The sequence below is a fragment of the Lithobates pipiens genome, unplaced genomic scaffold (assembly GCF_037356315.1).
Source record: "Lithobates pipiens isolate NorthernLeopardFrog02 unplaced genomic scaffold, aLitPip1_a1.2 Scaffold_18, whole genome shotgun sequence".
Lineage (NCBI taxonomy): Eukaryota > Metazoa > Chordata > Amphibia > Anura > Ranidae > Lithobates > Lithobates pipiens.
Genome location: NW_027507758.1, coordinates 397,533,120 through 397,546,863, shown reverse-complemented (window position 1 = coordinate 397,546,863; position 13,744 = coordinate 397,533,120).

Genomic DNA, 13,744 nt, shown 5'->3' with positions numbered 1-13,744 from the left:
TGATGTTTTGTGACAATCATGATTACTTTGGTTACTTTTCTATCACAAGTGTTGGAGGGCATAGCACACAAAAGGACTATACTGGCTGAAACAGCACAATTCAAGGGTTTGCGGATGGAAAGCACAGCTGCCTCCTTGTCAGGGTGCCCCCACGCTATTGAAAAGATCCTAGCTACATGGCTGGAGGAGACGCAGACAGAGAGAGGGGGTGGGCTGAGCCTGATTGGTTAGGAAAAAAACGACATCAGACTAAGGATTAAATGGCATCGTGAGAAAAATATGTATTTATTCTGAAGCGAAAGCAGAGCGGGGGATGGGACATGATGACTACTAATCCTATGCAATTTAGAAAAGAGTCACTTGCTCTGCCAGCCGCACAGCTGAGGGCACCCGCAGAGCTCTCTCTGATTAACCCCAATCGCTGCAAGGAGCATGTGACCTGACTAAACCTTGTGATGTGACTGAGTGCATTTCCCAATACAAATAGCCCATGATAGGAAGCTTTATGTTCAGCTATTTCTTCTCCCTTGCCAGCAAGTCAAGTGCTAGTAATAAATGAACGTTAGTAAAGTACATATGGGCTTATTCGGTAAAGTAGAGAGAGATAAAAAGTGGAAATGTGAAAAGTGCTTTTATAAAAGGAAACAGTTGAAGAGCAAAATTTACAAGAAATACATTTTCAGCTTATTCACTATATAAAAATAAAATGGTTAGGAAAGAAACAACATTGGACTAAGGGTTAAATGGCATCATGCGAAAAAGAAAGATGTTTTATTACAGATATAACTGTAGCATAATTGTTTTGGGCTAAACAATCTGATGATGTACTGCAATTCTTCAGCAGGCAGATATTACTTAAAAGATAACTAAACCCCCCCCCCCCCCCCCAAACAAAATGCAATTTATATTTCAGCTAGCCAGTCCTAAATGTCCTAGCTGCATTTGTTTTCCTTTTTTTTAACATACTTCCTGTCTTAAAGAAGAGCAGCTTTGTCACCCTAGGCTGTGCTCTCACAACTTGAACTACAAACACCTCCTCTCTGTATCACCATGGCCACTGTTAGAAATCACGGGGCCCTGTACAGCAAACCAGACACCCCCTCCTTGCAAAAATTTCAAAACGAAAATTCCCCCTACTTGCACAAATTTCGCTCACCCCAAAAAATCACCCGCCTAGCACATATCCTCTTTCATCTCAAACTTTCTATCCTAGCACAAATCTTCTCCCCCAAATCCCAGCTGTCACCACAAATTCCCCTAATCCTTTCTATTAGCCCAAATTCCCCAATCCCCCTCCTGCCACAAAATCCCCCTATCTTCCCTCCCAGCACACATTTTCTTTCTTCAATCCCCCTCCTAGGACACATTTCCACAAATCCCTCCTCCTGGCACAACCCCATCTAAATCACCCTTTTCAGCACAAATTATTCCTCCCTACCCAAATCCCCCCAGCACTAATCCCCCATTCTAGCACAAACATCCCCTCTCCTGGCACAGATACCCCCAACCCCACCTCCTAGCACATACCCCCCCTCTTGTTCCTCCTCGCATATATCCCCCCACCCCAAATCCCCATTATAGATAGCTGCCCCTCCCTCTCCCCTAACTTACAGGGGGAAGCAACTAACAGTCAGGAGGAGGTGCATTGTGTTGTCGCTCCTGTCAGAGAAGATCTGGTCTATACAGTACATGAGACAGGATTGCTCTTCTGTAGATCGCATTGTACTGTACATGCACACCGCCCCTTATCTCCTCCATGGGCTGCTTACCTCCTGGCAGCAGCAAATGTGTGTACAGTGCAATGCGATCTACAGTAAGAGTGATCCGGGCTCATGTACTGTATAGACTAATGCTTTTCTGACAGGAGGGGAGAGCATAACACAGTGCACCTCCTGTTTGCCGCGTCTTCTCTTTCCGCTCCAGCCTCCAGCCTGCCGTCTCCTCATCCTAGCTGTGAGTGTGGGCGGGGGTGGGAGAAGGAGCTCAGCGGTGGACAGTCATGGGGGCAGAACTGAAATCTGGGTGGGCACAACCCACCCCAGCACCCCCTAAATCCAGCCCTCTGTGTCTCTCACCCAGCCTAAAAGCTGGTGGAAGGGAGAGGGGAGAAACCGGCTTTTCAGTTGCTGGGTGAGAGGGGCTGTCATCCTTCCTCCTCTGCTTCACCTATCCTTTTGCTGTCCAGGCCCCCCGTGTACTGGGGCCCCCTACAGGAGGACTGTTGGTCCCCCTATCAGTGGCCCTGTGTATCACCATTACACATGAGGGTTTTTTTGTAGCTCACAGAAGATAGCAGGAAAAAAGACAATAAAATAGTTTGAGTTTTCAGTTCAGTGCAGTTCAAAGGTCCTTGAAAGTCCTTGAGATCAACAGGTATTGTTTCCGGACATTCATTTTAACTGGTGCTTCAATGTGGATGAGCAGGGAACTGTAAATATGTAGATTAACTTCCAGCTGTCAGGTCTACCAGGAGACTCTAACCATCCCTCCATTTTCCTGACCGGTAGTCTTGTTATCCCAGTATCAGGTGGAAGGGCGATTGAAATTCTGAAGCCAGAAATATGGGACCACAATGGGAAGTGCAAACAGACTAAATCAAGGAACAACAAACAAACAATTCACAGTTGGTAGAGAGTGAAGTCAGCGAACCCCGATCAGAGTAATCCAAAGGAGTAGTCCCAGAGGAAAGGTCTGGAACAGGCAGAGTCGGCAACAGATAGCCACAACGTCCAAAGAAGTGGTCCAAAAGGAGCAGGCAGAGTCGGCAACAGTGATCATCGAAGTCCAAAGGGATAGTCCAAGAAGCGTAGTCGGGAACAAGCAGAAGTCAGCAGCAGAAATTTACTTTGTTAAACATCAACAACCAGGAAACCTACTAGGGCGAAGACAGAAAGGGGAAGGGATGTATAATAGGCACACTAGATCAGGTGAAATAAAGAAAATTACCTGGTGGCTCAGGCAATAAGATACCATCCAAAAAAAACAGGATTGAATCCCGGACATGGCATGACACCAGCTTTTACTATCCCTTTGCCACCCCTGTGAATGAGGCCTTAGGCTGGGTTCACATATGGGTGGCCACGGTTCCCAGCATGGGGTCCAGTGCATATCTGTTCACTGGTTCAGGTGTGAATCAGGTCTGAATTTTTGCCTGAATTTGCACCTGAGCCGGACCCAAAGACACACAGTACCATTTTGAAATGTGGGCCATGGCCACCCTGGACATGTGCGAACTGGCTTATTATTCCTTCCTTATTATTCCTTATTTTTCTGATTCGGCACTGCGCCACTTTAATTGACAATTGCGTGGTCATGCTAAGTGGCTCCCAAACAAAATTGGCGTCCTTTTTTTCTCACAAATAGAGCTTTTACAAAATAGGGGATAGTTTTATGGCATTTTAATTCATATTTTTTTTAACTAGTAATGGTGGCAATCAGCGATTTTTATCATGACTGCAACATTAAGGTGGACACATCGGACATTTTTGACACATTTTTGGGACCATTGTCATTTATACAGCAATCAGTGCTATACAAATGCACTGATTGCTGTGTAAATGACACTGGCAGTGAAGGGGTTAACTACTAGGGGACAGTGTAGGGGTTAAGTATGTCCTGGGGAGTTATTCTAACTGTGGGGGGACATGGCTATGTGCGGCACGTCACTGATCTCTGTTCCCGATCAGAGAGAGGGAGCAGAGATCAGTGACACTGTCACTAGGCAGAACTGGGAGATGCTTGTTTACATTAGCATCTCTCGTTCTTCCTCTCCATGAGACGATCGCAGGTATCCCCATGGACATTGAGTCAATGGGACCCGCGAACCAACTCACGGAGCTTGCCGTGGGTGTGCAAGCCCGCAGGCTGCCTCTTAAAGGGCAACGTACAGGTACGTTAGTTTGTCTGTACGAGCCCTTCTGCCAATGTATATCGGCATGAGGCAGTCAGCAAGCGGTTAAGCATTTAAAAAAATCACTGCTTCTGAAAAAACGGCCATTTTCAAAAAAATTGTTTGCATTGATACATGTCCCCTGGGACAGAACCCAGGTCCCCAGACACTTTTTATGACAATAACTTGCATATAAGCCTTTAAAATTAGCACTTTTGATTTTTAATGTTAGTATCCCATAGACTTTAATGGTGTTCTGGCAGCTTTCAAATTCGCCACAAATACTGCATATTGTTCCCTGTTCGGTGAACAGGTTAACACCCGATGTTTGAGTCGAACTTACGTTCGACTCGAACATTGGGCTTATCCCTACTTAGGACAGAAGACATAAATTGCCAGTTCACCTTGTCAATTGTCTTCTCTACGTCCGTACCCAGGAACACGCAGGGGGTACAATTCCTATTGACCACATGCAAGAGGTTCAGGACTATGATCGTGTTGTCCCTTGACTCACGAGTCGGTACAAATCCAACTTGATCAAGGTGGATCAAATTTGGTAGATGTTGTTGAATTCTGGTGGCCAGGAGCTTTTGGCAAAAAATTTCAGTGTTGAGCAACGAAATCGGTCTGTAGCTTCCGCAAGAGGTGGGGTCTTTGCCTTCTTTGGGGATCACTGCTATGTGTGCCGAGAGAGTGTCACGAGGGAACATTGTATCAGATCCTAAGGTATTAAAAAATTTGTGCATGAATTTACCGAGGGATGGCAGCAAGGTCTTGTAGTATTGAATGTTAAAACCATTCGGGCCGGGAGCTTTTTCCTAATTTAGTGTTACCTATCATACTTTGAATCTTGTTTAGTGTTATAGGCTCATCCAGCAGTAACTCGGAAGATAATTTTGGTATTTGAGAGTTCTGCATATTGGGTCTGTGGGGAGAGTCTCTCTGAAGGTTATAAAGAGATGCATAGAACCCTTGAAATTCCCACACTATGTGTTTGGGAAAGGAAACTTTCTTTCCTGAGGGTGACATAATGTGTGGTATGTAGTTTGCGAGCGACTGTTCTCTCAGGGATATGACCAGGAGTTTACTGCATTTATTGCCAGATTCATAGGATACTTTCTGGCAAACCCGTATTGCCACTTTGGCTCTAAAATGTAACAGGTCAGTGATTTTTTTTGTGTAGGATCAAGAGTTCTGTCTCTAGCGAGGGTGTCGGGTGTGTTTATGTTAGACTTCCACCAAACTTAATTCGTTAAGAAGGGAGGTCATCTGTTAAGTGCGTTGTGTTTTGATGCGTGACCCATGTTTAATGAGCACCCCGTGGATTACCACCTTGTGTGCTTCCCACACAATGTCGGGGTCGCTGTTATTAGTCTGAAAATAACAGTCAAGTTCGCTGACAATGCCTTTGAGCACCTCCTCATCTTGTAGGAGGCTTTCTTTCAACCTCCAAGTTCTTGTCCTGGAGGTGAAGCTATCAGTCAATGCATAGGGCGGCAAGATCTGGGCATCATCTGACCATGTGATAGGTTTGTTCGAGGAGTCTCAGAATGCAAGTAGTTTGGGAGTGAGGGATTATAAAATAGTCAATCCTAGAATATTTTTTATGTGGCAAAGAGTAGAAAGTGTAATCTTTTTCAAAGGAGTGGAGAAGACACCAAGCATCAGTTAGCTGTGCCTTGTGCAAAGATCGCGCAATTCGTTTCTGAGAGGCAGGAAGTATCGAGGACCATCCTGAAGAAGTGTCCTCAGAGGGGATCAACGGGGCTTTGAAGTCACCTCCAAGTATTAGTTGGCCTCTTGAAAACTCAAGCAGAGGCTAGAGTTTTATTAATAAAAATGTCTTAGTGGGTATTGGGAGCGTAAACGCTTGCCAGAGTAACCTCGACCCCACCAACCGTGCCTCTGATGAACAAATGCCGTCCCTCTGGATCTGCTTTTACATCCACACAACTCCATGGAACAGTTCTTGAAATGAGAATAGACACGCCTCATGACTTAGTGGACTCATTGGTGGAATGCTATACCACTGGGAAAATTTTGTTTTTCAGGCATGCCCTCTCTAAAAGGAGTTTCCCGAACGAAAGCAAGATCTGTCTTAAGGCGACGTAGATCTTCTAACAGCATGTGTCTCTTTTCAGGGACATTAAGGCCTTTCACATTTATCACATTCACTGCCTCCATAGCCCCTAGGTGAAAAGGGGAGGGATGGGGAGAAAGGGTAGGGAGGCTGAGCAGGGAAGGAAGGGAGGGAAGAGGGAAGGGGGGGGAGGGAGTGAAGGAAGGGGAGAGGGAGTGGATGAAGGGGAGAGAGAAAGGAATAAGAGGAAAAATGTTAGGAAGGCTGGGAGGGGGGAGGAGGGGAGGGAAGAGGGGATGCTGGGTAGAAAGGAAGGAGGAAAGACCAGTATGAGAGGAGAGAAAAAGAGAGCGTGGGAGTGAGAGAACAGGAGAGAAGTAATACCCCGGGAGAGGGCAGTCCCAGAAAGGAAAATCAGAAGATTAGGCTACTCCTAGAGAGCGCAACCTGAAGAAACAAAAGCAGTAGTCGGGGTGGAGGGAGAGATATTCCCCTCGTCTCCCCCGGCAGAAACCGTCTTCATCAAAATATGGTCCTTTCCACAGGCAGGAAAACCCTGAGATGTGCTGTAGGGGCATCAGCAGTGGCTGACACCCAAGTGCAAGTGCGCCCCTCATCCTGCATTATCTAAAGCACTGCAGGAAGCAGTGCCTGAAAACATTAAGGCTCAAAGTCCTTGAAAATATTAGAAGATACCTTCGCAACACACATCGGGGCTGAGACCCACTCAGCCCCTTCACGTGTACTCCGGAAGCATCCCAAGAGTAATCCAGAGGAGGCAGTTGCACCGAGGTGCATCAGGCTCAAAGGCCATCGGACATGTATGGTTCAACCATAGTGAGTGAACAGCAACATCAAAAAACATTAAGGCGCTAAGTCCCTGAGTATGCATAAAACATAGTGACCGTATACGGACATTACATACAACTAGATAACCACTAATTAGAGGCAAATATCATACAGTAACCTTGTAAACAAAAGGTAGAGGACTGTTATTATTGTGGTTAGATTCATATGACCATACAATAAGAAAATCGTCCGTAAATATGTCTTACAAGAAGAGCATCAGAGAGTTCTCTGTCATTGGAAACACAAGTAAGGTCCACCGTTTTGGCGTACAGGGAAAAAAACACATTAGGGAGCCCCCCACAGGCATCTGTAGGTGAGCTGTTTGGGCTAGTCAGTTACCAGACTGGCAGGGAGAGACCTAAGAACAACAGAGTTCAGCAAGGAAGTGGATACACTGGTTTAGCAGGCTACGAGGGCTCAGTACAATGCCAGTATACAGCCCAGTGAGAGAGGCACTCATCATCCACTGGCATATTGGTGAGGGGGGACAACTAGAGCAAGCAACGGGGGGGGAGGTAAATTGTTAACCTGTATGGTATGGTAAAGTGAATCAGTTACAAGACATTTAGGACTTACGTGACCCTTCCATGGAGGGCACCTGGGATCTCCTTCTGGACCTCTGCAGGCAGGCTGGTTGGTTGTTCCAGTTTGCAGAGAGTCCCGAATGACCCGACGGGTGAGGGTGATGTGTGGACAATTTGGCACCTGCATGGGGTCTGCATCCATCTATTTGACAGCCAGTGGACATTGCCATCGGTAAGTGCAGTCACGTCTTCTGGCCAGGTCCAGGACAGGTCTCAATAGGGCTCTTCTTTGCAGCGTTGCTCTGGAGAAATCCAGGAGGATCCTGATAGTGGACCCCCCGTTGATTCCTATTTTGCCATGTTCCCAGGCTCTGCAGAGGATACGCTCTTTTTGGGAGTAATGGTACAGGCTGCAGAGTACGTCCCGGTGCCTTTCGGGGTCAGATGGCTTAGGCCAGAGGGTTCTGTGGCCCCCTTCCAACTCCAGTGATGGTGGTGGAGCTCCCAGTACTTTCTGAAAGATGGCGGTAACCACTTCTGCTAAGTCCTCCACTCCGGTAGCCTCTGGGAGACCCCACAGCCGAAAGTTGTTGCGGCTACTGCGGTTCTGGAAGTCTTCCTGTGGCTGCATGGGATGTCTGAGAGTGCTCCAAGGCCAGCACCTGGTGTTCCAAGGAGGAGAGCAAGGCCTCACCGGAGTCTACTCGGTCAGAAAGTTAGTGCATCTCCATTTTCACTTCCTGCGTGTCCCAGCTATGAGCTTCCTCTATGCGGAAGATAAGGGCCTAAATTTCTGATTTAGTAGGGCGGGCCCTATTCACGCTGCCCTAGTATTGTGAAGACCCAGCCATGTCCAGGCAGAAGGTAAACGGCATCTCTGGGAAGATGTCTGTGGATGGAGTAGGAGAGACAGGCATGGCTGGTGTGGTGTTGTGCTCCATGCAATGTGCACATGGAGCTGCTGCAATGGGGCCCAGCGAGGCATGTTGTGGATCCTGAAAGTATCACTGGATTCCACTCCGGGGAGTGAGGGACCGATTCCCATGAACTGTCAATCTGGTCCTATATTGTTTGGTCGATATCATGCCCTGCTAACAAGGGCTAAAGTCCATCAGTTAGTTGAGGTAGGCAGGGGGAAGCCAGGAGCACTCAAAAGATAAGTCTTTACTTGGCAATTGCCAACATGACTGTGAACCAGTGCACAAAGCAGTGCAGTCCTGACCTCACCCCAATGGAACACCTTTGGAATGAATTGGCAACTTCATAGTTCCCATAGACACACTCCTAAACTTTGTGGATAGCCTTCCCAGAAGAGTTGAAGCTGTTATAGCTGCAAAGGTTGGCCAACTCCATATTGAACCCTGCAGATTAAGACTGGGATGCTGTATAACTTATCTTGCTTATTTCACCTAAGCTTGGACTGGATAGATCAGGGCTTAAAATTCACTATCTGTCAGGTGGAGTCGGCTATGGCATATCCATAGAGTTACCACCTATTCTACATAGCAATCTAAAATCGCTCCCTCCTAATTTACACCAAAACCTTCTCATTTGGGACACGGTTGTTGCTTGGAGGGAAGTCAGAATACATATGGGGATCTCCTTGCGCATCTCCCCCTGACATGGGGTGCCCCATGTTTCCACAGTCCTCTCAACATAATACATTCCATGCATGGAAAACTCAAAGGTTTAACGAATGTCAACTCTCTCTTTGACACTACTAATGGTCGGCTTAAAACTTATCACACAATTGCATCAGTCTTCGATCTTCCAGACCATCATATTTTCCATGTGATGCAACTTTCAACAAAATATCAGTTAGAGTAAGGCTCTGCCGGATATAGGGTGCCTTGCCGTGGCCTACAGCTTATGCATGTATTTGCAAATGTGTGCAACTAAACCCCTGTTTTTACGGCATACTGTTAGACAGGTTAATTCGGTTGGTCGCAGGCTGGTTGGTAAGTTGAGCTGGGAAATTCTTTGGTTTTATCTTACATGCATTTGCCCTTTCAGTGCTCCTTGCTGTGAAGACCAATTATAGGTGAGGGTAGCGACTTTTTTTCGTATTGTTGACATATTGCTCAGGCAACGCACTGACATCTTTGCTACCATTGTGCAATGTGCTAGATTCAGTGTGCTCCTGCATCTTTAAGCAGGGTTGGGCTCCCTCCAGTCATCTGCCCTTCATCTACCCATTAAGATACATGTGCTCCCACTATGGAGACTCTTCAAAGTTAGAGTTAGGGTCTGCAGGATACAGAGTGCCTTACTGTGGCCTGCAGCTTATGCATGTATTTGCAAATGTGTGCAACTAAACCCCTGTTTTTAAATCATATTGTTAGACAGGTTAATTCAGTTGGGTGCAGGCTGGTTGGTAAATTGAGCTTGGAAATTCTTTGGTTTTATTTTATATCAACAAAATATGCCCAAGACCAAACCTCGGGTTTCAATTCACTTTTGTGGACAAGCTCATTACAAATTGGACTATCTCTACTTCAGGGTCTAAAACCCCCTCTTACTTTTTTTCACCAAACCGCTGGAATTTACAGCCTCAAAAGCCTGGAGCAAGGGCATTCTTCTAGACAACCTTTCTCCCCTACTATTAAAAGGCTATAAATCAACCTTGAACATAATATCAAACTAATTTTGATGGGAAACCCAATTTAAACTACTTCATAGAGTATATATACCTTATATTACCCCACAGGATTCACCTGGGGAGAAACGTTGCCCTCTTTGCAAGGAACCTTGTCTTACACTGTTCCATCGCCTATGGTCATGTCCATCAATAGCTGTGTTATAGAACCAAGTTCAATCCTACGTGTTAGACATAACTAAGTTCACAATACCATGGACGGCATCTTTATGCTATTCGGCTGTGACCAAAACACTCCAGATCAAGGGGCTCATACCCCCTCTTGTATCAATGGATCCTCAATTGTTTACTCATGGTGCAGAGGACTATCCTTAAACATTGGATATCACCTCAACTCCCCTCAATCGCAGATGTAAAACATGGAACTGAAACTTCTGCTATAGAGAGAACAATTAGAGATATGGTCCCACAAAACAGGCTCTGACAAACGTTTCTCCCAACGTTTCATAAAGGCTACTTTCCAGGACCATGAACAAGTATTCTTATGATCTATTTAACCTAATGAGATATAGCATTCTACATATCACAATCTCAACCCTGCACTCACCTCTGCAAAAGCTCACACAATCTCATTCCCAATAGCCAAATCGAATATGGACCAGCAAGGTGATGCTACTTTAAACTCCCTGCAGCCATCTCCCTCTCCCTCTGCTATAAGTAGAACTCAGAATTCAAGCCTAGACAGTTAACCTATAGGTATCACTGTCACTTGATGTCATAGTTTTTGACCTATGCTAGTTAGCATTTAGGATACTGACCCCAGCGATTCCTCCTCCTCCTTTGGATTCCCGGAGGGGAGACAGATGCAGAGGTCAAGCTTCCTCATATTATAACCCAGGTCAAAGTTGGCTTGTTTGTTTGAACCCCCCCTTATTCTCTATACACAAAACAAAGACTCCACCTCCCCTCTTATCCCCTCTTATCCCCTCTTATCCCTATTCTCCTTCTTCTTACGTTTTCCCTTTCCCCCTCCTCTCCTTGTTATCTCCTCCCATATCTTTATTTACTTACTTACTTCTCCCTTTCCCACACCACTCCCCTTTTTGACTATGTTGATTACTTTAAATCTCTAATTCAGAAGCATTGCTGGCAAGTATATTGCAGTATTGTTCTTCTGTCTAACCCTGTTCAGATCTTATTTCATAATTCATAGACATATGTTATATCAGTATTACTTGTATCATTCTCCTAAAATAAAATAAAATATATATATATAAAAAAAAGACTAGTTCATGTGCGTGTAAAGGCAGGTGTCCTAATACTTTTGGTAATATAGTGTATGTGAGACCGGCCTAACTCTCATGATTCCCATATACCACTGAAAGTATTACATTTTCAGGGTGTACACTTACAGTCACAGCATTGGTACAATTCTCATAGTTGGTCACCTGCTCTGCACCTCAGTCATTCATAGAAACATCTTGTATTATTTTCACAAAATGCAAGGTGTTCTGTGAATGGACAAAGAGGGGTGGATAAATGTCTCGATCTCCACCTCGCCCTAAAAATAAGACATTTGTGAATGGCTAAAGTGGAGAATGAATGACCCACTTTGAAAACTGCACTAGAGCAGTAAATACATTTCAGCACCAGAAGTTCATCACTAACAGCGATGTACAGGGTTTGGAGTTCTACCGAATGCAACAGCAGTCAGTTGTGAGACACCAGTCTATTTATTATTACAGAACTGTCAAATTTTTTTTTTTCCCTGGAATTCAGATTTAATAGATTATTCAGCTGTGCCCTCTCTGAGATTAGCAAGGACTTGGAGGATTGGTTTCTTGCCAATCAAGCTCAGAAAGTCCAATGCGATAATTTACTAAAACTAGAGCAGACAGAGGGGGTTATTTACGAACGGTAAATCCACTTTGCACTGCAAGTGCACTTGAAAGTGCAGTCACTCTAAATCTAAGGGGTAGATCTGAAATGAGTGGAAGCTCTGCTGATTTTATCATCCCATCATGTGCAAACGAAAATGCTGTTTTTTATTTTCCTTGCATGTCCCTCTCGTATCTACAGCGACTTTACTTCCAAGTGCACTTTCAGTGCAAAGTGGATTTTCCTTTAGTAAATAACCTCCAGAATCCTGAATCCAGTAACCAGTTAGCTTCCAACTTTGAAAATGAAAGCTAGCAGCTGAATGGCTGCCATGCTTTAGATTCTGTCTGCTCCTAATTTGGTAAATTCCTCTCAATGTATCAACAAATGCATCTCAACAAAAGTAGACTTCTTTTGGTTACTCTGGGCAGCAGTTAAGGAGAAGCTGTTTATGGCAACTGTCTGATTCTGATAGTTGCTGCAGCTGCAGTAACACCAACAAGAGAGAGCAGCTCTGTGCTCATGTTAGGCAATGTTAAAAAGGTTTTAGCTAGATATGTGAGAGCTGTGCTAGAAAAAAGACATGTAGGTAGTGTTTTTAGCTGCTGTTATACAAAATTGAAGGCAATGGCAGGCTGTGATCTGAGTCAGTTGGGGGGCTGTGGACAACTGAGAGTTGGATGACTGGGGATTAGTGAACTGCACCTGTTTGGGAAGAGAAAGTCTTAGGGGCTTATTTCTCAAGCTGTGATTAAATAAGGACAAATTTATAAAACAGTCATTTAAAATGCCTCCATTAGGAAGATTCACCAGCAGGGAATGATTTGTGAATATTACTTTTGTGGCTTTATAAATATGCCCATAAGTGTCATCTGATAATGAACTATAGGTGCACAGTTACCAAAAAAAAACAATAAAGACATCTGTTTACTAGAGAGATATCTTTTTTGCTTTCACTTAAAATTAAGTTATTAGCAGGTTCTTACACTAGCTGTATTTCAAAACACATGTATTCCTTTGAACCCCTTCCTGAACAGACTCAATGTCCCTTTAACTGGGCCATTATGTCCAAGGGGTAGGAAAGTCTGCCTAATCACGTGACAACTGTGATTAGCTGTCATAGTGGTCACATGATCAAGAGCTGGTCCTGTTGGATTGCAGTCATTACTAGAGACTAGGGATGAGCTTTGAGTTCAAGTCAAACTCATGTTTGCCTGTTCGACTGTTCACCAAACAGCAAACAATTTGGGGTGTTCGCGGCAAATTCGAAAAGCTGTGGAACACCCTGTACAAGTCTATGGGAGAAATCTAAAGTGCTAATTTTAAAGGCTTATGTGCAAGTTATTGTCATAAAAAGTGTTTGAGGACCTGGGTCCTGCTTCCAGATTCTGATAAGCCCCCCACCTGCAGACCCCCACAACCACTGGCCAGGGTTGTGGGGATGAGGCCCTTGTCCTCATCAACATGGGGACAATGTGCTTTGGGGGGGACCCCAAAGCATCCTCCCAATGTTGAGTGCATGTGGCCTGGTACAGTTCAGGAGGGGGGGGGCGCTCTCTCATCCCCCCCTCTTTTTCTGCAGCCTGCCAGGTTGTGTGCTCAGATAAAGGGTCTGGCATGGATTTTTGGGTGGAACTCCACGCCATTTTTTTTTATTTGGCGTGGAGGTCCCCTTAAAATCCATACCAGACCTGGAGGGTATGGATATTTGGGGGGAACCCCACATCATTTAATTTTAAAAAAAATTGACGCGGGGTTCCCCTTAATATCCATACCAGACCTGAAGGGCCTGGTAATTGAATTTGGGGGAAATTTTTTTTTATCAATGACTTTCAATGACTGTTCTCTGTATTACGGGGAGCCGACAATTCATTATAGCCTCGAGTGCTTTTAAATGACTTTTTTTTCCTGCAAAAATGACACTTTGT